Source organism: Protopterus annectens, chromosome 17.part0, assembly GCF_019279795.1.
Source record: "Protopterus annectens isolate FY-2018-M chromosome 17.part0, PAN1.0, whole genome shotgun sequence".
NCBI classification, from domain to species: Eukaryota; Metazoa; Chordata; order Ceratodontiformes; family Protopteridae; genus Protopterus; species Protopterus annectens.
Genome location: NC_056751.1, coordinates 835,152,721 through 835,175,209, shown reverse-complemented (window position 1 = coordinate 835,175,209; position 22,489 = coordinate 835,152,721). Strand labels below are relative to the sequence as shown.

General features: G+C 42.7%; 1 protein-coding gene across 1 annotated transcript in view; it reads left to right on the top strand.

Annotated features, from left to right (window-relative positions):
- Positions 1-15,430: 15,430 nt before the first annotated feature.
- The window catches only part of HIPK3 (homeodomain interacting protein kinase 3), a 969,278-nt gene continuing 962,219 nt past the window's right edge, over positions 15,431-22,489 (top strand). The window contains exon 1 of the mRNA XM_044059447.1: positions 15,431-15,539. The gene's annotated coding sequence lies outside the window, so the exon portion shown is untranslated. The remainder of the gene's footprint in view (positions 15,540-22,489) is intronic.

Genomic DNA, 22,489 nt, shown 5'->3' with positions numbered 1-22,489 from the left:
TTGGTGATTCCAAAATTCAAGATGCTGACTCTTCGGTTGCTTCCTATGCTAGGCAAAGATACCTGGTTGGCAACACTAGATTTAAAAGAAGCATACCTGCACATCCCATTCAGGGAATCTTGCAGAAGATACCCACGCTGCGCCCAGGGTATTCACAAAGTGCCTAGCTCCAGTCGTTGCATTTTGCAGGCAAAGAAATATTCAAATATACCCATACCTGGATGATTGTCTAATTCAGGCAGAAAGCCAGGACATACTTTTGAATCATCTGGCCTTTGTACAAAGGGTGCTAACTTGTCTGGGGTACACCACAAACAAAAAGAAATCGTACCTGGTACCCTGTCAACAAATTATATTCCTGGGAGCAAGCTTGAATACAACTTCCCAGATGGCTTTCCTCATGCCGGATAAACAACTTCATTTGACAACCTACTTCAAACAAGTGGCCAGAAAACCCCTGCTATCTGAAAGGCAAATACTGCAAGCCTTGGGGTTCATGGCCTCCTGCATTCTTCTGATTCCATATGCAAGACTGCATATGAGGAAACTACAATGGTATCTAAAAAGTCTATGGTGCCAACATTCTCAGGATCTAAAAGCAATGATTCCTATCATACTTTGACTACGGTTAGAATTCCTTTGGTGGGCAGAGGCCTGCCACCAAAACAAGGGACTACCAATCACTCAACCCCCTGCAGCCCAAACCCTAACAACAGACGCATCAGACTGTGCATGGGGGACCCACCTGGCAGGGAATTGCATTCAGGGCAAATGGAACCCAAGTCAAATGCACCTGCATATCAATCAAGAAGAAATGTTAGCTGTACAGAACGGTCTGACAGCCTTCAAGGACCACATTCTTCCAGGACAACTAATGGTAAAGATGGACAATGCCACTGTTATGTGGTACATAAGCAGGGGGGTACCCATTCTTACCCCCTCTGCAGACTAGCCATGGCTCTGTGGAACACAGCCTTGAGCTACCAAGTGCATCTACAGGCTCAGTTCTTGCCAGGAAAACTAAATACACAGGCAGACGAACTAAGCAGAAATCTCATGGACCCACACGAGTGGAAGCTGGAACCAGAGATTTTCAGCATGTTGATAAACAAATGGGGAGCCCAGATATAGACCTGTTTGCCTCCCCCCAGAATTACCTATTGGACAAATTCTGCACAAGGACTCCCCACAAACAAGCTTGGAAAGTGGATGCTCTGTCCTTCAGCTGGAAAAATCTATCAGTGTATGTCTTTCCTCCTCTGCCTCTCCTCTCCCGAGTACTACTAAAGATCAAATAGGACAAACCAAGGACGATACTGATTGCACCAGACTGGCCACGCCAACACTGGTACCCCCTCTTGCGCAGTTTGTCACTGAGTGCTCCATGGCACCTGCCTTAGACCCCTACCTTGCTCTCACAGCAGGAGAGCCAGATTCTGCACCCTCAGCTTCAAACCCTGAACCTGGCAGCCTGACTAATTACCTGATTTCGCCGATGTTCTTCGTGTTTCACTGTTGCAGTCATAACTGTAGGGTACTCCTGCCGGCAGGCAGCCCGAGGTCGGCCAGAATATCTAAAAGTCTGGTTCCGGCGTCGGCTGTTTCAGTTAGAACCCTGACGTCAGAGCGCATGGGTATAAAGCTGACAGCCGACGCCATCTTCTCCAGTCTTTCTTGCCGTGTGGTGCAAAGCAGTTCGCTAGTTGTTGCTTGCCGTTTTCAAGACAACGTGGTGTGATTGTCGTCGGTCCGAAGTTTTCCACTTCTCTTCTCAAAGCTAAGTACCCCATTGGGAAAACTTTTTTCTTGCTCCTCCGATGTCAGAAAAAGTTAATAATTGTGTATCGTGTTGAAAACAAATACCTCATAAAGATTTCCACTCTTACTGTCTACCTTGCTTAGGCCCTGACCACGACGTTTCTTGTTGTCGGTTCTGTGCCAGGTTTAATTCTCGCACTATCAAGCGTAGGTACGATTGGGCCTTGAATTACTTGTAGCGATTTAATTATAGGATGTAGACGGATACTTTACCGACTACCGGATTACAGAAGAAGCGCAAAGACAAGGACAGGCCTCCGAGGTCCAAACAGGATATTTTGCAGCCGGAGCCAGCTTCGGTTCGGTAGTCAGTGAGCTTTTGCAGCCCCTGTCGTCCGCCACTTCAGAACCGATGGCGACGGACACACATGGTGAGCCAACTAGGCCTAGTAATTTGTCTGCTGCAGGACCTTCGGACGTCGCTCCTTCAGATGGGTCCGGAACCGCTGTGCAGGTACCGGCTTCTGAGGGGGTCTTCAGGCCTTCACACATTACTATTTCCACAAAGACAAAAGCTAAGTCAAAGACTCCTGTTAAACCCAGACTTTCTGCTCAAGCTTCTTCGGATTCAGCTCCTAAGACTCAGAAGCAATTACTTCGGATGGCTGATTAGGAGCTCTCATCCTCCTCCTGAGAAAAGGCCTAGACAGGATATCCCTTATGATTCCTCTGATCAGGCTTCTGTATCTTCTGTTTCTGCCTCTGATCAGGATTACTCTTTTCCTCCTTATGAGGATTCGGATGCAGAGGATTCTGTTCCCTCTGCCTCTCCCCCTGAAGATTTCTCTTTTGGGGAAACCTTGCATGAGATGAGGGAGCATTTTCATTGGGAAGGTCAGAATTATTCTGCTTCCAAAAAGAGACTCAGGGAATATGTCCTTCAAGGATGCATCTGCAGTCCTTACAAATGGGTTGTCCTGTCGTCAGGCAGCCCTTCGGTCGGTCGGATTCCAAAGTCTGGGTCTGGCCTCGGCTGGTGTCGCACTTCACCCGACGTCATAGCTGCAGTTCTTCGGGTATAAAGGCATCAGCCGACGCCATTTTCCTCCGTCTTTCTTGCCGCGTAGCGCCCGAAGCAGAAGCTGTTCGCAAGTGCCGGTCGGTCAGAACCAGAGATTACTACTACAAAGTACCGAAGACTTCTAAAAAGCTAAGTACCCCGTTGGGGACTCTTTCTTGCCTCAGCCGATGTCAGAAAAAGTGAATAACTGTTTAAATTGTGGGAAACAAATACCTCATAAAGATTTCCACTCTTACTGCTTACCTTGCTTAGGCCCAGACCACGACGTAGCAGCTTGTCTAGCCTGTGCTTCTTTCAACCGACGAACGCTTAGGCGTCGGTCTGAATTTGCTGAAGAGTTTTTCGCTCGCTTTTGCTTACATTATGCCGTCGGATACTCCGACTACGCAAATTTCTAAAAACGCAAGGAAAAGGACCGACACTCGCGGTCCACGGTTTTGGCGAAACCGCGGTTAAGCCAACGCGAGTGTCTCGGTTTCGGCTGAAACCGAGTCCACGGTTCTTCCTTCGCCAAAGCTTGCCACTTACCGAGGCCTCATCCAGCTTGGCTGAATCTGCTACTGAAATCCCACCTGCTCCTGCAGGTTCACAGGATTTATCAGATACTATCCCTTTGGATATTTCTACCCCTGCACGTGGAGCTGCTAGGCCTCCTGCATCCATGTCGATTAAGGCCTTTGCCAGGGCTAAAGCAGCAAAACTACCAAAACTGTGCCTGCTAAGACCCCCTCTCACAGGCCCAGTTCTAGTTCACAAATGCTTAGTCTAGCAGAGGATCTCTTTTCTTTGATCCGGGGATCCCAACCACATCCAGACAGGGCCTCTCACCCACCTCCAGAGAAGAGGACTAGAGTAGAGCCCCTGAGCCAGTTTCTTCAGATGGCTCCTCTGATGAATCAGATAATTCAGACCCTCCACAGGCTCCTTTTCTCCTTTTGAGGACTCTGATGCAGAAGAGTCCATTCCTTCTGCCTCTGCGCCTGAGGAATTTTCTTTGGGGAAACCTTGCATGCTATTAGGGAACAATTTCAATGGCAGGGCCAGGATTTTTCAGACTCTAGGAAAAGGCTTAGAACCTTTTTGCATTTGCCACAGCATAGGCCTTTAGCCATTCCTCCAGTACTTACTGTTGTGGATGATGCTTTTAATGATGCTTGTACTGCTCCTGATTCTCTTCCTCCGGCCCCTGCTAAGCCCGATAGGTACTACAGGGTTCCAGACACACATTATCATTTGTATAAGGCCCCTTTTGCAGATCCCGAAACTATCTCCCAGGGACCCAAGGCTGTAGCAGCTACCTCTACCAAAGACCCCCTCCCCTCTGAAAGGGAATCTAGGGCCTTGGAGAGATGGGGTAAAAAAAGTTTACACTTCTGCTACTCTTTCAGCTAGGGCCTTGAACTGTCAATTCTACATGATTCAGTATCAGGAATTTATGTTAGACCAGTTAACTAAAAAACTGTCCTCGGATGAACCATTAGACAAAAAAGCTGTACAGGAAATGGTGGCATAACATTCAGCAGGTCAGTAATCATTCCTTAAAATGCAGCTATGATGCACTGGAGGCTTCCTTTAGATCAGCCATGACTGGCACAGTGATCAGAAGACATGCATGGTTAAAAGTCCTTACCAGACCATGTTAAATCAAAGCTCCTAGATGCTCCCATGGATAAGCTCAATTTGTTTGGCTCCCCTGCACAGCAGGTGCTGAAGAAGGTGGAAGAGAAAGCAAAATCTGTCCAGACAGTCAAGGATTTCTTGCAGGTCCAACCTCCAAGGTTTAGCAGGAACTGGCCTTCCAAGAATTGGTCCTTTCCAGACACCTCCAGAGCTCCGAGAGGCAGGAATAGACGCTCAAGAGGCAGGGGTCAATCCAGAGGTGCCTACAGGGGCGTCAGTGGCAGGCTAACAACCAGCGAGGTACAGCCACAGATCCAGCCACCACCACCACTTCCACAGGACAATCACAGTGACTTGGCTCTGGCACCGCCTACCAGGGAACAACTAGAGGCACCCTTAGGCGGGAAGCTAGCCTTATTTTCAGTAAACTGGCATTACATCACAGGAGACAAATGGATTTTACAGACAATAGACCAAGGTTACAGGTTTCACTTCCATACTCTACCAAGGAAGAGAGGAATGCCAAACCTACCTCCAAATCAGAAGACAGAAGCTCTAGAACAAATAACTCACTTACTAAGGATGAGAGCTGTAGAAAGGGTACCATCTATGGAACAAGGGCAAGGATTTTACTCCAGACTTTTCCTGGTACCAAGAAAAGAAGCCAATAATCCAAAACCACGGAAACAGTCCTTCAACAGTCGAACACAAAGATTTTATTCACCAATGCAATATAGTACACGAATAAAACGTAAACGCTTTTGAAAAATCAGTATGCGTTTTCGTCCACATAAAACTGTAAGACTTCATCAGACAACCATTCATTTTAGAAAACACATTTTATACACTCATATGGTTGAAACCAACCAATGAAACCCAAGAAAAGAAAACCAATGGAGGCCTATTCTCGACCTGTCCGCTTTAAACACATACCTCATTGTTCCAAAATTCAAAATGCTGACCCTACAGCAGCTTCTTCCCATGCTGGGCAAGGAGTCTTGGCTGGTAACTCTAGATCTCAAGGAGGCATACCTGCACGTCCCCATACGACCAAATTGCAGAAGATACCTCAGATTTCTTGCAAGATCAGAGCATTATCAATTCTCAGCATTGCCCTTTGGCTTATCTACTGCGCCCAGAGTATTCAAGAAATGCCTGGCATCAGTAATTGCTCATTGCAGGCTTCAGGGAATTCAAATTTACCCTTACCTGGACGACTGCCTGTTACAAGCGGACAACAAAAACAAATTAACAAAAGATTTGCAAAGGGTCATTCATCTACTACAAGTCCTGGGATACACAGTCAATATAAAAAAGTCAAGGCTGATACCATCCCAAAGGATAACCTTCTTGGGTGCAGATCTGGACACATCAAAACAAATGGCATTCCTGACAGTAGAAAAACAGGAGCAACTCCCTTTCTACTTCATGGCATTAACAAAGCAGAACCAGCTAACAGCAAGAAAAGTCCTGCAAGCTCTCGGTTACATTGCATCCTGCATAATATTGATTCCACATGCCAGACTACATATGAGAAAGTTACAGTGGTACCTAAGGAATTTATGGTCTCAGCACAAGCACAGCCTAGAAACCCAAATTCCAATAATTCCATGCCTGAAGCAAGAATTCCAATGGTGGGCTCAGGCCTGTCAAACAAACAAGGGACTGCCCTTCCACAGCACTCAACCAAGCCAGACCATCACAACAGACGCTTCAGACCTCGGTTGGGGGGCACACATTCTGGACAAGTGCATACAAGCCTTATGGACTCAAGACCAGCTGCACCTACACATAAATCAAAAGGAAATGCTGGCAGTAAAACTGGCAATTCAGGCATTCAGACCATTTCTTCGACAGGGTCAACTGCTGATAAGGACGGACAACACCACAGTTATGTGGTACATCAACAAACAGGGAGGCACACATTCATACCCTCTATGCCGGATGGCAATGGACCTCTGGAATGTGGCACTGAGCTTCAGCATTCAGTTACAAACAATTTTTGTGCCAGGAAAAGAAAATATACTAGCAGACATCCTAAGCAGAACTGCCACGGATGCCCACGAATGGATGCTGCATCCGGACATCTTCAAAACCATTACAAGGAAATGGGGACTACCAGAAATAGACTTATTTATATCCCCACACAATCACCAACTGAAAAAATTCTGCACAAGGACGTACCACCCACTTGCTTGGAAAGTGGACTCCCTATCTTTCAGTTGGAAAAACCTGACAGCATATGCATTCCCACCTCTTCCTTTGATGCACAACGTGCTATTGAAGATCAAAGAAGACCGTCCAAGGATCATCCTGATAGCTCCAGACTGGCCAAGGCAACATTGGTACCCATTACTGAGGAGTATGTCTCGGGAACAAATATGGCCTCTGCCCCTAGTTCCCTTCTGTTAACACAGAACAACTTCAAAACCCTGCATCCAAACCTGAAAACACTGCAGCTGGCTGCCTGGAACATTGCATAAGACCAAATAACCCAGATTTATCTCAAAGGGTTAAAGACATTATCTTGGAGGCTCGCAGACCCTCAACAAGAAAAAAATTATTCAGCAAAATGGAAAAGATATCTCATTTGGAGTACAGCAAAAGGAGAGAATGTGTCACTGGTAAACATAGCTAACATCCTGGAATACTTGGCAGAGCTCTTCCACAACGGCCTGTCCTATTCTTCCATTAAGATTCATGCATCAGCCATTTCAGCAGAATACAACTTGGATCCTCCAGTCTTCTCACATCCTCTGCTCAGGCAGTTTCTGAGAGGAATTAAAATGTAAAACCACCTAGGAAGCCACCATTGCCAGCATGGGACTTGAACTTTGTGCTAGAAAAATTGACACTACCTCCTTTCGAACCAGCAGCAACAGCAGATTTACAATACTTATCATGGAAAACTGCTTTCCTGCTTGCAATCACTTCAGCAAGAAGGGTATCTGAGCTACAGGCATTAATGGCAGTACAGCCCTTCCTGATCTTCCATCAAGATAGAGTGTCCATGAGAACTAATCCTACTTTTATGCCAAAGGTGGTCTCCAGGGTATCTTTAAATCAAGCTATCCACCTACCTACATTCTTCCCCAACCCACAGAACAGGGGAGAAAGACTGTTGCATACCTTGGATGTACATAAGCAATTACGTTACTACCTGGACAGGACCAAGAGCAACAGAAAAACTGACCAGCTACTGGTAGCATATGCAACAGGAATGGAAGGAAAAGCAATTTCAAAACAGACAATCTCTAAGTGGATAGGAAATTGCATTAGATTTTGTTACTCCTACCATGGGAAGAAAACTCCAGAAAACATCAGGCCTCACTCTACAAGGGCTACAGCCACTACCACAGCTTTTTACGAGGAGTGGCTACCAAAGACATTTTAGAGGCTGCTACTTGGAGCTCCGTGCATACATTTGCCAAGCATTATAATTTACCTTTATACTCCAGATCCCGAGCAGGTTTTGCCACTGCTGTTTTGCAAGGGATCTTAACTACACCATAATCTTATTTCTTCTCCTCCCCCAGTTTGGCTATGGTATTCTACCCATTTGTAAGGACTGCAGATGCATCCTTGAAGGACATAGTACAGTTTTGTACCTACCATAAATGTAGATGTCCGATAGGCATGCATCTGCAGTCAGGATTACCCACCCTCTTTCCCCTCTGTGGTACTCCTAGGGTATTTGCCCTTCTTGTAGCTAGCTGGGGGAATCTATTATGGTGTATTTGTTTGTATATATGTACATACATGCTTATTTTTGTTTGCTCTCTACTATTTGGAACCTTTTGCATTTATCCAAATTTAGCCTTCCTAGAGGGCACCTGGCATCTGGGGCAAGAAACACTGAGGAAAATGGCGTCGGCTGATGCCTTTATACCCGAAGAACTGCAGCTATGACGTCGGGTGAAGTGCGACACCAGCCGAGGCCAGACCCAGACTTTGGAATCCGGCCGACCGAAGGGCTGCCTGACGACAGGACAACCCATTTGTAAGGACTGCAGATGCATGCCTATCGGACTTCTACATTTATGGTAGGTACAAAACTGTACTTTCTTCTTCTCCCTCAACACAGGCCTTTAGCTATTCCTCCTGTACTTGACATTGTGGATGATGCCTTCTCTGAAGCTAACTTGAATCCTGATTCCATGCCGCCTGCTCCTTCTAAGCCTGATAGATTTTACAGGGTCCCTGATTCCCATCAATTCTTATTCAAGAACCCTTCTGCTGATCCTGAAACTATTTCGCAGGGTTCCAAGGCTGCTAAGGCCGCCTCCTCTAAGAATCCTATCCCCTCTGAAAAGGATTCTCGTGCCTTGGACAGGTGGGGCAAAAAGATTTATACTTCTGCTACCCTTTCTATTAGAGCTTTAAATTGCCAGTTTTACATGTTTAAGTATCAACAGTTTCTTTTATTTGTTTTAAAACAAAGGATTTCTACCTTTCCTGCATGTGCTGAGGACAAGGAATTACAGGATGTGTTGCATGCTACTGAACAAGTTAGAAAACATAGTTTACATTGTGGTTTTGATGCCTTAGAGGCTTCTTGCAGGGCGGCTGCCTCTGGTACTGTCATCAGGAGACATGCTTGGCTTCGTGAGCAGAATTTACCTGAACAAGTTAAGGCAAAATTGCTAGATGCCCCTGTTCAGCATGATGTCTTATTTGGGTCTAAGGCTGAGGAGGTTATTAAAAGATGGAAGAAAAGCCAAGTCTATGCAGACTGTAAAAGATTTCTTGCAAGTACAGCCTCCTAGATTTTCCAGAAATTGGCCCTCCAAAATTGGTCTTTTCCCACCTCTGACAGGCCTCAAAGGGAAGATATAGACGCTCCAGAGGTCGGGTGCAGGCTCAGGCCTCTTACAGATCTAGACAGTGGACTGCTTCTTCACCTAGAAGGGGAGAAGATAGATCTCAAACCCAAAGAAAGCAGACTCAATGACTCCCTCTGTTGGGCTTCAGGTCCTCCTTCCCTGGATGCCCCTCTCGGAGGAAAACTTTCTCTTTTTTACCAAAATTGGACTCACATTACCCAGGACAAATGGGTGTTAGACGTGATTTTGAAAGGTTACAGATTCCACTTTCACACTCTGCCAAGGCCTTCCGGCTGGCCAGATCTGCCAAAACATCAGTGGACAGAGGCCTTAAATCAAGTGGATGCTTTATTAGCCTTAAGAGCCATAGAACCTGTTCCACCTCTAGAGGTGGGGAAAGGTTTTTACTCAAGACTTTTCCTGGTCCCAAGAAAACAAAACTCCTGGAGACCTATTCTGGACCTGTCAATATTAAACACCTTTTTGGAAATTCCAAAATTCAAGATGCTTACACTTCAACAACTTCTTCCAATGCTCTCACAAGATGCTTGGATGGTAACATTGGACTTAAAAGAGGCTTACTTACACGTCCCCATAAGGCAACAATGCAGAAAGTACCTCAGATTCAAGGCATGCTCGAGACACTTCCAATTCTCTGTACTGCCATTTGGCTTATCTACTGCGCCCAGAGTTTTTACCAAATGCCTGGCTCCAGTAGTAGCTTACTGCAGACTTCAGGGGATTCAGATTTACCCCTATCTGGACGACTGTCTAATTCAGGCAGACAACGAAGACCTTCCACTTCAACACCTGCATTTTGTTCAACGTCTTTTCCTACTACTGGGATTCTCAGTGAACACAGAAAAGTCACATTTGATTCCTTCTCAACGAATGACCTTCTTGGGAGCTCTTTTGGACACAAGTTTACAGAAGGCCTTCCTCACTCCAGAAAAACAGTTACAGCTGGCTTCAGTCTTCAAGACCTTGGCAGCATTGACTCAGCTCACTGCAAGGAAATTCCTGCAGGCTGTGGGTTTCATGGCCTCTTGCATCATGTTGATTCCAAATGCGAGGCTTCACATGAGGAAACCTCAATGGTACCTAAAGAGTGTATGGTCTCAACATTGCCACAGTCTGGATACAATGATTCCACTGATTCCTTGCCTCCAGAAGGAATTCCTTTGGTGGTCCAGGGCGTGTGTTTTGAACGAAGGCAAGCCCTTTCGTCTACCTCAACCTACTCAGATCATAACCACGAACGCCTCAGATTATGCATGGGGAGCTCATTTTCTAGACAAATGCCAACAGGGTTCTTGGACAAACAATCACCTTCTATGGCACATCAACTTGAAAGAAATGTTAGCAGTCCAAAATGCTCTTCTAGCCTTTCAGACTCTTTTGAAGCCAGGACCTCTGCTAATTCGAACAGAAAATACCACAGTCATGTGGTACATAAACAAGCAAGGGGGCTCTCACTCTTACCCCCTTTGCAGACTTGCCATGACCTTATGGGATACAGCCCTAAATTTGAATCTGGATCTTCAGGCACAGTTCATTCCAGGAAAACAAAATCTCTTAGCAGACAGCTTAAGCAGAAACATTTTGGATCCTCACGAATGGATGTTAGACCCCAACGTATTCAGCAAGATAATTGCAGTTTGGGGCTGTCCTCAGATAGATCTGTTTGCATCCCATCTCAACCATCAGTTACCTCTCTTTTGTACCAGGTCCTTCCACAAGACAGCTTGGAAAGTGGATGCCCTGTCCTTCAGCTGGAGGAATCTTTCGGGATATGCCTTCCCTCCTCTTCCTGTTCTGCCTCGGGTATTGCTAAAGATAAAGCTAGACAGACCCAGACTGATCATTTTGATAGCTCCAAATTGGCCTTGTCAGTTTTGGTACCCTACTCTACTGCACCTTTCCTTGGTTCCTCCTTGGAGTCTTCCTCTGACCCATTCTCTACTGTCCCAGCATCAGGGTCGGGTATTTCACTCTCAAATCAAGACTCTCTGTCTGGCAGCTTGGCTCATCAAAGGCAATTGATTCCTTCTTCTCTTCCTAAACAAGTTTTGGATGTTCTTTTGGAAGCTAGGCGTCCTAGTACAAGGAAATCTTATGCTTCTAAATGGAAAAGATTTTGTATTTGGATGCAGGATCGTGGCTCTGAACCTTTAATACCTGATATCTCATCTATTTTACTTTATCTCTCAGACCTTTTGATTAAAGGTCTTTCATTTTCTTCCATTAAAATTCATGCTTCTGCTATTTCGGCACATTTCAATTGTGATCCTCCCATTTTTTCCCACCAGTTGGTCAGACAATTTCTGAGAGGAGCTAAGAATTTAAAACCTCCTAGAACTCCTCCTGTCCCTCCTTGGGATCTCAACTATGTCTTAGAAAAGCTGACTTTGCCTCCTTTTGAGCCTGCTGCCTCTGCGGACATTAAGTTCTTATCCTGGAAGACAGCTATCTTGTTGGCCTTGACTTCTGCCAGAAGGGTGTCTGAGTTACAAGCCCTCATGGCGTGGAACCATACCTCATCTTCCATCAGGACAGAGTTTCCTTGAGGACCAATCCTACTTTTATGCCTAAGGTAGTTTCTAGAGGGGCTCTAAATCAGACTATTCACCTTCCTACCTTTTTCCCAAAACCCCAAAATAGGGGGGAAAGGATTTTGCATTCATTGGACGTACACAGGCAACTACGTTTTTACCTGGACAAAACTAAAAGTTTCAGAAAATCAGATCAATTGCTTATTTCTTTTGCTTCCAGTTCTCTTGGTAAAGCCATTTCTAAGCAAACTATTTCCAAATGGATTGCTCATGGAATAAGATATTGTTACTCTCTTTATGGAAAACAGATTCCAGGTACTGTCAGGACTCAATTCTACTAGAGCAGCTGCCACTTCAGCAGCCTTTCTCAGAGGAGTTCCTACCAAGGACATTCTGGAGGCTGCCACTTGCAGCTCTGTGCATACTTTTTCCAAGCACTATAACCTCCCTTTGTACTCTAAGTCTAGGGCAGGCTTTGCCTCTGCTGTCTTGCAGGGTCTTCTAGCTGCTCCTTCTACTTCATAACCTCCTCCCGTATTATCAGCTTTGGGATTCTACCCTACAGTTATGACTGTAACATTGAAACACGAAGAACATAGTACAGTTGTGTATACCTACCATAAATGTAGATGTTCGAGTGTCTTCACTGTTGCAGTCGGTGTTCCTCCTCCAGACCCCTCTTGTTTCTTTTTGCTTACTGTGTTTCCTTTTCCACTACCTTTCTGGTGTATTTGTGTTTCCCTTGGGACACCTTTTGGTTTTATGGGGGCTTCTGACATCAGGGGCAAGAAAGGCTGGAGAAGATGGTGTCGGCTTTCAGCTTTATACCCATGTGCTCTGACGTCAGGGTTCTAACTGAAACAGCCGACGCCGGACCCAGACTTTGATATTCTGGCCGACCTCGGGCTGCCTGCCGGCAGGAGTACCCTACAGTTATGACTGCAACAGTGAAGACACTCAAACATCTTCATTTATGGTAGGTATACACAACTGTACTTTACCATCCCTCAGTAAACAAGTGTTGGATGTCATTTTGGAGGCAAGGAGGCCTAGTACTAGAAAATCTTATGCTGAAAAATGGGAGAGATTCTGTGCCTGGAACCAAACTCAAGGGATGGGCACAGCAGCGCCCAGTTTACCTCAGATTCTTCAATACTTAACTGAGATGCTTCACAAGGGCCTTTCTTTTTCCTCCATCAAAATTCACGCCTCAGCCATTTCAGCTCATTACAACAAAGAACCACCCCTCTTCGCTCATCCATTGCTCAAGCCGTTCCTCAGAGGGGCCAAAAACTTAAGACCACCCTGGAGAGCCCCAACTCCAGCCTGGGACCTTAACTTTGTATTGGAAAAACTCACTCTTCCTCCTTTTGAGCCAGCTGTAAGTGCAGAGTTAAAATTCCTTTCTTGGAAAAAAAACAGCCTTCCTTCTAGCAATCACTTCAGCAAGAAGGGTATCTGAATTACAGGCCCTTATGGCAGTGTAGCCTTTCATCGTCTTTCATGCGGACATGGTGTCTCTCAGGACCAATCCCTCCTTCATGTCCAAGGTGGTATCCAGTGTGGCTCTTAATCAGTCCATTCATTTGCCAACCTTCTTTTCTAATCCACAGAACAAAGGGGAATGGATACTGCACTCCTTAGATGTGCACAGACAACTTAGATTTTACTTGGACAGGACTAAACCTCAAAGGAAATCTGAAGAACTGCTGGTGGTCTTTGATGCAGGGGCAGAGGAGAAGGCTATTTCAAAGCAAACCATTTCTAAATGGATAGGCCATTGCATTCATTTCTGCTGTAAGCACCATGGAAGACCTATCCCACAGGGGATTAGACCCCATTCAGCCAGGGCTGCATCTACCTCTACAGGCTTTCTCAGAGGTGTCCCTACTAGGGACATCCTAGAAGCTGCTACCTGGAGTTATGCACAGTACTTTCACCAAGCATTACCATTTTTCTCTAAATCCAGAGCTGGCTTTGCCACTGCAGTCCTGCAGGGCCTTATAGCTGGTCCTAATGCTATCTAAATTCCTCCTTCCATTCTTAGCTTTGGGAATCTACCCAAATGTGATGACTGCAACAGTGAAACACGAAGAACATAGTACAGTTGTGTACACTTACCATAAATGTAGATGTTCGAGTGTATTCACTGTTGCAGTCCTGGTTACCCTCCCTCCAGCCCCCTGACTTCTTTTGTCTGTACCTCTACTCTCCTTTACTATGCTTAAAGCTTTTTGGTGTATTTGCTTTTTTGTTGTAGGCATAAGCTTGTGTGTGTGTGTGTGTGTGTGTGTGTGTGTGTGTGTGTGTGTGTGTGTGTGTGTGTGTGTGTGTGTGTGTGTGTGTGTGTGTGTGTGTGTGTATATATATATATATATATATATATATATATATATATATATATATTTATATATATTATATATTTAATTGCTTCTCAGTAGGGGGGCACCTGACATCTGGGGCAAGAAAAACTGAAGTAATGGCATCTGCTGCATGCTTTATACCCCTGACGTCATGGAAGGTGAGACAGCAACCGACGCAGGACCCAAGACTTTGATAATCAGGCCGGCTGAGGGCTACTGCAAGCAGATAACCCAAATGTGATGACTGCAATAGTGAATACACTCGAACATCTACATTTATGGTAAGTGTAAACAACTGTACTTTCTGTACCCCCCCCCACACACACACACCTCTGTATTGATGCCCTCCCTAGTCTGAGAACCCGGAAATGAATGAGCCTTAGGGCTCTTGCTATAGTTAATGAATAAGTTCATTGGTTCATTGAACTCCTGCGAGGAAAAGGATTGATGGTCAACAGGAGAAATGGAGAAAATATCGAAAGAAGAAAATCAGTTAGTACTGAGTTATTGCCACTCCGGCAAGAAATTAATACACTGCTGTTTGTAGTCATTGGGTGAAGGATATCAGAAGAAAGGGAAACGTAGTACGTTACCGGGACAGAATGCATTGTGGGATGCAGCAGCTTTGGCTGAAAAAATAATTTCAGTATTTGAAAACTTTTAAGTGATGTAGTATTGTTACTGTGTAAAATATCAGAGTTTGATTATTTTTTTTTCTGATTACAGTAGTCCTTCCAGAACTGTAGTTGAAGTGTTGAGTATTGTTTCTCCCCTTACATTTTATCATGACTTAAATAATGCCATGCAGGGGCTTCAGCCATATCTGTATGCATGTGTTCAGTTTGATGCTAATTATTACTGTTAGAAATTGCCAAATTTCATTCTATCTTCAGAATTGTACTGCTTGTAGAACTAGTCCATATTTGAGTTTACAGAAAATCAGGCAACAGTCCCAGGCCCAACAGAACTGTTGGGAATCCTGGGAGTGCAGGTACTGTTTGTTTTTTCACAATGGTTTTTGATAAAGAATGAAAACCTATTCTTTAAACAGTTGTTTTAAACTTGTAGCGGTGATGTCAGAAGACTAATAAATGTGAAGAACTCTGAAATATCGAGTATTGTATGAGAATGTAAAGTGTGTGTACTTGGCGTTATGTTGAACAGATTGAGTAACTTGTTTTTCAGTAGACTCCAGAAATATATTTACTCTTTTTCTTTCCAGATCCGTTATATTTCCCAAACCCAGGGGCTGCCAGGAGATCACTTACTAAATGCTGGAACAAAAACAACAAGGTTTTTCTTGAAAGAGACAGATTCACCATATTGTGGATGGAGATTGAAGGTAATATTATTTAAGAATCTGTACTGGTATGCCTCTTGTTTGAAGTCTTCAAAAGAAAATGGTCCATGTTTGTATCACCTTGTGTTGGGTCCCATTCACACACACAGTCGCTCTCTACACAGCTGTGTGTATTTAGGATCCTTTCTGTCAAAAGGGTCTTAGAATTCTGAGATTGAAATGTTGAATGTTTGGGGATATTTTTGTACCCTTAGGTTTGCAAGATGCATGGAGCAAAGGCTCCTAAGTGGAAGGTTGTAAAGACCCCTCATGATGGGTGTCAGGTTATTTTTCTTTTCTGATCGCAGTTTTAATATTAGAATTTCATCATTTTGGACTATATCCCTCAGTCCTATTTTCAGACTTGATTAGCATGGTTATTCCACACTTTTTTCATAACTAAGTGGTCAGTGTGGCAGTTAAGAAGATCTGGTCATTACCTTTAAAAGTTGACACATCATTTAGAGTACTTTAACCTTACTGTAGAATTAATTTTAGGAAGGGCGAAATTATTGGTAGATGTACCTTACCTGGCATATTTAAAATAACGAGAAATATGGTGGTACTTGCCACATCTAACAAGCTCCTTAAAAAAAAAAGTAAAAGAGGAGGAGGATGGTTCTTGAAGATTAAATGATGTAAAGCACCTGGGATTGAAAGAAAAAAACAGCTATATAATGTCATATGTCAAAAAGTTTTACAGGTCTGTGCATTGATTTCATTGGAGTTGTTGCGTCTTTAAAAGGTGTTTTCATTTAAGAAAAGCCAAAATCTGCAGAGACTTGGTTCAGGCTGGGATACTAGAGTGTATTAATGCACTTAGTAGGCAGGGCTAAGAAAAAAAAAAATCTGTACAGAACATGGGGAAAAAACAGAAGTTTTAAAATGGACTGATGTACCAGTTAAATAAAAGAAACCGTAGAAAATCAGAGAGAACTACATATAAGTTTAGAAAGGGTTAAATGAAGAAATGGACTTTGTGTGTTTAAGAAACGCAGTGATGTGTTCTCATTCATTGGTCAGGTAATGGATAAAACAGCTAATTGTAGAATGGTAATTGGGTGCTGCTTATACCTGTTTAGGTGGTAGTTGAGCTACTGACATAAGGAATAAACATTTGTGCAGTAAATGTATGTGTGGTCTGAGTTTTTTGCTTTTTTGTTTATGTTGTAGTAAAGAATTATTACTTAAGAGCTTGAATGTGGTGAAGACTTAATACTGCCCACACAGAAAGGACATTTGTGCACAATTGTAAGTCATGAAAGTATGAGAGGAGATGGAAATGTACACTAAAATCAGAAAAAGCAGAGCTAGGAATCATGACCAAGATGTAGTGGCGCGAAAGGATTGGATTGAAGATTACAATACCATTGTTGAATTGGGTCTATATTACAACCATGAAAAGTCAGTTCAGCAAATGGTTTTTACATCAAAAATGTCATTTGTCTAACTCGCTCTTGTGAGAGGCTGCCCCCCCCCCACACACTAATTATATATACCAACTCCGAGATTGCACTACAGTGAGGAAAGGGTAGATTTTCCGATCTTCACAGTACCGCGCGATCTTACTACAGTTCGCTGAATGGCATTTTCGATGTAAAATGCAGTACGCTGAACTGACTCTTCGAACATGTAATATAGACCCGTTGATCTCAGGATACACTTATTGGTGTTGTAGCCTTTTTTGTAAAACAAAACTGGAAGTTACTTGAGACAGAGAAGAAGAGAATAAAAACAGTTGTAAGATGGGAAGTTGGAACTTGAGTAACATTTAATTTAATTATGTCTGTAAACCATCACACATTTGTGGTTTGGGGGTTTTGTTTGATTGTGTGGTATTAAGAGGAAATGATACTAGCTAGTGACTTCAGTCTTTACATTGTATAAAGCCAGAATTGAAGTAGGTAGTGTGATCCTTCAAAACAGTCATTTGTTTTTGAATTCAATGGAGATTTTGATTTTGTTACAGAAGGTTTGGCTTCCAGTGACACAGCAGAAGACAGGTTAATCATGGCTCCCATGCACAAATAGCAGCTACAGTACAGTTCAGTAGAAATATGTCAACCTAAAGTGCAGTGAGAACTACCAAATATCAACAAAGACCATACATACATACACGGCTTGCTATAAACATCACAACTGCAAAATTAATGGAAATTGCAAGCTAAATACGGTGATGTCACACAGATTCTGACACAACTGGGTGGAGGTGGGGCTCTGTAATAATAAAGAAAATGTCTTGAGAACATTCAGTAAAGCAGTGAGAAAGAACGCAAGAGGTGTGATTTTTATGAAACAGAAATGCAAAAATGTGGAACAGAATGCACATAATAAGAACAGTGACTGATGGAAGGAATACTTTAAGGAAGGTTGTGCAATGTTTTACAAAAGTGAGAGAATTAAAATGATTATAGACATCTTGGAAAAAAGGAGAATGTTCTCTACATTGATCCTAAAGAATGGCTAAATAGGTACTGTGACGGTAAAACATTTATTCAAGGAAGGAGAAAAGTAGATGGCACTAGGGCTGATCTATATTTTCAGTGACCCATTTAAGGAACTTTGTGGATATAGAAAGTGAAGACAGAGGCAGTAGAAAAAGATGTGAGGCAGCAAAACAGTCAAATACAAGAACCTTGAAAACATCCCTTGGCCTGGACATTGCAGAAATATCAAGTACTTCTTTGCTTTCCATACAATGTGCCTTCTTAATGCTTGTTGCAGCACTTGTGTTCCAAAAGCTTGATGGAGACCTGTGGTGGTAGTGTCACTTCAGAAATAAAACTGAGGTGCAACTACCATCCTGTAAAAACACTGCAGACGTTTCAGCTAAATGGAGATTGAGAGCATCAAACTATACACAAAGAAAATAAAAATATTGGAATAGCTAAGTGCTTTAGTTCTTTAATATGCCATAACTTCATTAGAGCTAAACCAGACTTACAAAGTTAATTTAAATAGTGCCAAAAATCACGATTAATCAGCTAACACAGTCACTCTAAAACTTAACACATCAATAAATACTGTCAATTACTAGTCTTTCTTTTTAGTAAGTAAGTACTGTCAATTACATCTTAATAAGCACCTGAGGAAAACTGTTTAATACTGCGTAATGGACGTAATTTACAAGGAGGTGGGGTGTTAGGGAATATCAGCAGGACACTCTGCTTACAGGCAAATTCTTGACTCTCCATTAACCATTTTCACTGAAGAAGTATTAATAAATAAAGACAATATTATGAACTTCAGTTGCATTGAAGTATTGCAAAGTATTTAATAAGGTACAACACTGAAATTTTACAATGAAAATTAACGTGCATATGACATCACATGTTTGTAACTGATGGATAATTAGGGGAACAGTAAGTAAAACTAAATTAGAGTATGGTAGGGTATGCTTTATACCTTGTAGTCAGGCACCCTGTTATGTCCACCCTACAAGACTACTTGCATGTGGATGTTGGACTGCTGAAGATTAGGAAATAAGACTGGTGTGTGCCTTCAGCTGTTTCTCATTCATGTAATGAATTTCTGTTGCAGTGATACTCTTAAACTCGTACCATTGTGACAAATATGCTGACATTGCTTATTTCTGTTTATAATGTGTAGAAACGGGTTATTAAGCAGTAATTTAATGTGTGGGGTAGGGAATTATTTAGTGTGTGTGTGTATATGTATATGTGTGTGTGTGTGTGTATATATATATATATATATATATATATATATATATATATATGTGTGTGTGTATATATATATATATATATATGTGTGTGTGTGTGTGTGTGTGTGTATATATATATATATATATATATATAATGTGTGTGTGTGTGTGTGTATATATATATATATATACACATATATATATGTATGTATATATATATATATATATATATATATATATATATATATATATATGTATATACACACACACACGTACACACGTGCTGGAATTTGACCATGAGAGCAAAGCACAAATGGATGAACACTGGATAAACTCAACCCTCAACATTAACCGTTGCTGTTACACCTTGGCTTTGTTTTTAATAGAGTAATTCGTTAGTACTTCAAAATTTTTTTTTTCTTTTTTCAAACCTCCAGAGTACACTTTGCCTCTCCCCTGCTCTGCATAAGCATGGAAGAAAGGGAGGGTGTTCTTAACTAAATTCTTACACTATAACGTATAATTAACTTTTCATTTCTTTTGTAAATAATTAATAGACCATGATATACTATAAGAATGCTATAAAGAATCATTTGTTTAAAACACACAAACACACACACTTTTTGCTAATACCTGTGCTGCTTAGAAGAGTCAGTATCAAGTGTATTTAATTTCTTCAGTGATGTGTGGTTGCTATACATAGGTTCTGTGCCTGTATGATATTTGAGATTTAAGTTCAAGAGCACTAACTTCTACTGAGAAGGTAATGTGCAAAACAGGACAGTTATGAAACTGGTTGAGGCACTTTGCAGAAAGGAAAATAATTGTATATCTTTTTATGAGTTGTGTATTTTAAGCGTTGCAGCTTTTAATTGGCTAACAATTTAGACATTAACTTTTATTGATGGGCTAGCCTGAGTTCTGCTTGTCTTTGTTTTCCTCTCCTCTCACAGTCGTTACACATAATATGTTTAAATGACTAGTAAATGATCAGGTTAGCAGGTTATTTTTTTAATATGGCTAGAAGGTGCCACTATTAGAGATAGTTATACTGAGACTGGGCTGCCTTATAAGAGTCCGCTTTGTGTGTATATTGTCTGCCCCATGTATCTGTCATGTTGTTTCTTTCGACTTCTGACTAGTTCTTTTGTAATTCTGCCTTTAAATAAACTTGGGGATTGCTGTGCATTTTTGTTCAGAGGTGGAATCTTACTCAAGATGGGTAATTTAAGAAATTTTATCACACCAGCACTTGTCCACTGTGTCTATGCTGCAATAAAATGTGAATGTTTGTGGGGATGAATAAATATGAGAGGACATGTCTGCCTTTGGAATGTGTTCTCTGAAGTAAAGAAAGGAGGAGTTGAGGATGTTATGGTATATAACAGATGTCTAAGGGAAAGGGTGTGAATATGCAGATGAACTAGAGAGCATGATAACTGGCAGATGAAGATTTCTCCACTTCATTTGGAATTGAGAAGAAATTGTTTTGGTAGAAGGTGGTGCAGAAGTGGAATATTCTGTCTTAATTGGGTGTTTAAAGAGTTTGTAATAGATGCATGCACGTTTAAACAGAATAAACTCTGTTAACCGGCACCCATGGGGATTGGTAGATGCAAGATAACTGTAGTTTCCTGTTGCCTGAGAGTTACTGTTAAAAATAGCCCTGACTACCTATACTATACCATACTAAATCATAAACACTGTATTGATTTGATTTTAATATTGAAATACTGTTAATTAAAAGCCTGATGGTGCAACACTTGAAAATTTAATTGGTCATACTGTACCCTTTCTTTGATTTTTTTTGCCGGTTGGTTGATTTCTGGTTAACTGAGAATTTAGTGTATGTAGAAAAGGAGTGAAGAATGGAGGGGGAATCCAGAGTCAGTATCTGTTTTGTTTCAGTGCAGAGTTATGTTTGCCTTTGTTTGTGTATGATGTTCATCATGTTACCCTGCTGCAGTCATGAAACTTGGGTTATCCTGCCGTCAGGCGGTCCCGCAGTCGGGCCGAATTCCAAAGTCTTGGTCCGGCGTCAGTTGCTGTCGCTTCTTCCCTGACGTCAGTGCGGTAGGGGTATTTAAGAGGCATCCAACGGCATTTTTTTTCAGTCTTTCTTGCCGCGCAGTGCCCGAAGCAGAAGCAGTTCGCAAGTGCTGGTCGGCCAACACCTGAGATTTTCGATTTGAATTTCAGTCCGAAGTCTTCATTAAAGCTAAGTACCCCGTTGGGGAACATTTTCTTGCCTCAGTCCGATGTCAGAAAAAGTTAACAATTGCATTTCTTGTGGGAAGCAAATACCTCATAAGGACTTCCATTCCTATTGTATTCCTTGCCTAGGCCCAGACCATGACGTCACAGGTTGTCTGTTTTGCGCTAGGTTTAATAAACGAACTATCAAACGCCGTTTTGGACTTTGCGCTGCATTATTTTGGTAGGAAATTTAATTATATCATGCCGTCGGAGCAGCCGACAACCGCTACTCATAAAAAATGCAAGGATAAGGACAGGCAGCCTAGGAATAAGCCAGACACCGAGGCCTCAGTTGGGCCTGTCACCAGTTCTCCGGTTTTCAGTGAAGCACCTACGCAGCCCCTGACGACCGCAGAACTGGAACCCCAGACCGCTGCGGACTCCCAAGCGGAATCCACTAGGCCGACACAGCCTTCTACCGACACCGGAGCAGAACTAGACACCGGTGCAACGGAAACACCTTCGGGTGCAGAAGGTGTCTTCAGACTGACTACACTCACCATTAAATCTTATGCTAAACTTAAAACTCCTTTAAAACCAAAGAAAACTGTACATCAGTCTACAGTTCAAGGCCCCATGCCTCAGAAAATCTCTCCTGGCAACTCCCTTGGGAGGAAAACTAGCATTTTTTGCAGACAACTGGCACATCATCACAAAAGACAAATGGGTTCTAAACATTGTCTCCCAAGGATACAGATTCCACTTTCATACCTTACCAAGGATCAAAGGAATGCCAAACCTGCCACCAAATCAATGGGCAGAGGCACAAAACAAATTACAGCTCTCATGAACATGAGAGCCATTCAACAGGTACCTGCACAGGAGCAAGGGCAAGGATTTTACTCAAGACACTTCCTAGTCCCAAGAAAGGACAAAGCATGGAGACCCATTCTGGATCTTTCAATTCTGAACACTTATCTGCAAGTACCAAAATTCAAGATGCTAACACTACAGCAGCTTCTTCCCATGCTGGGCAAGAATGCTTGGCTAGTCACTTTGGACCTCAAGGAGGCATACCTGCATGTCCCTATCAGAC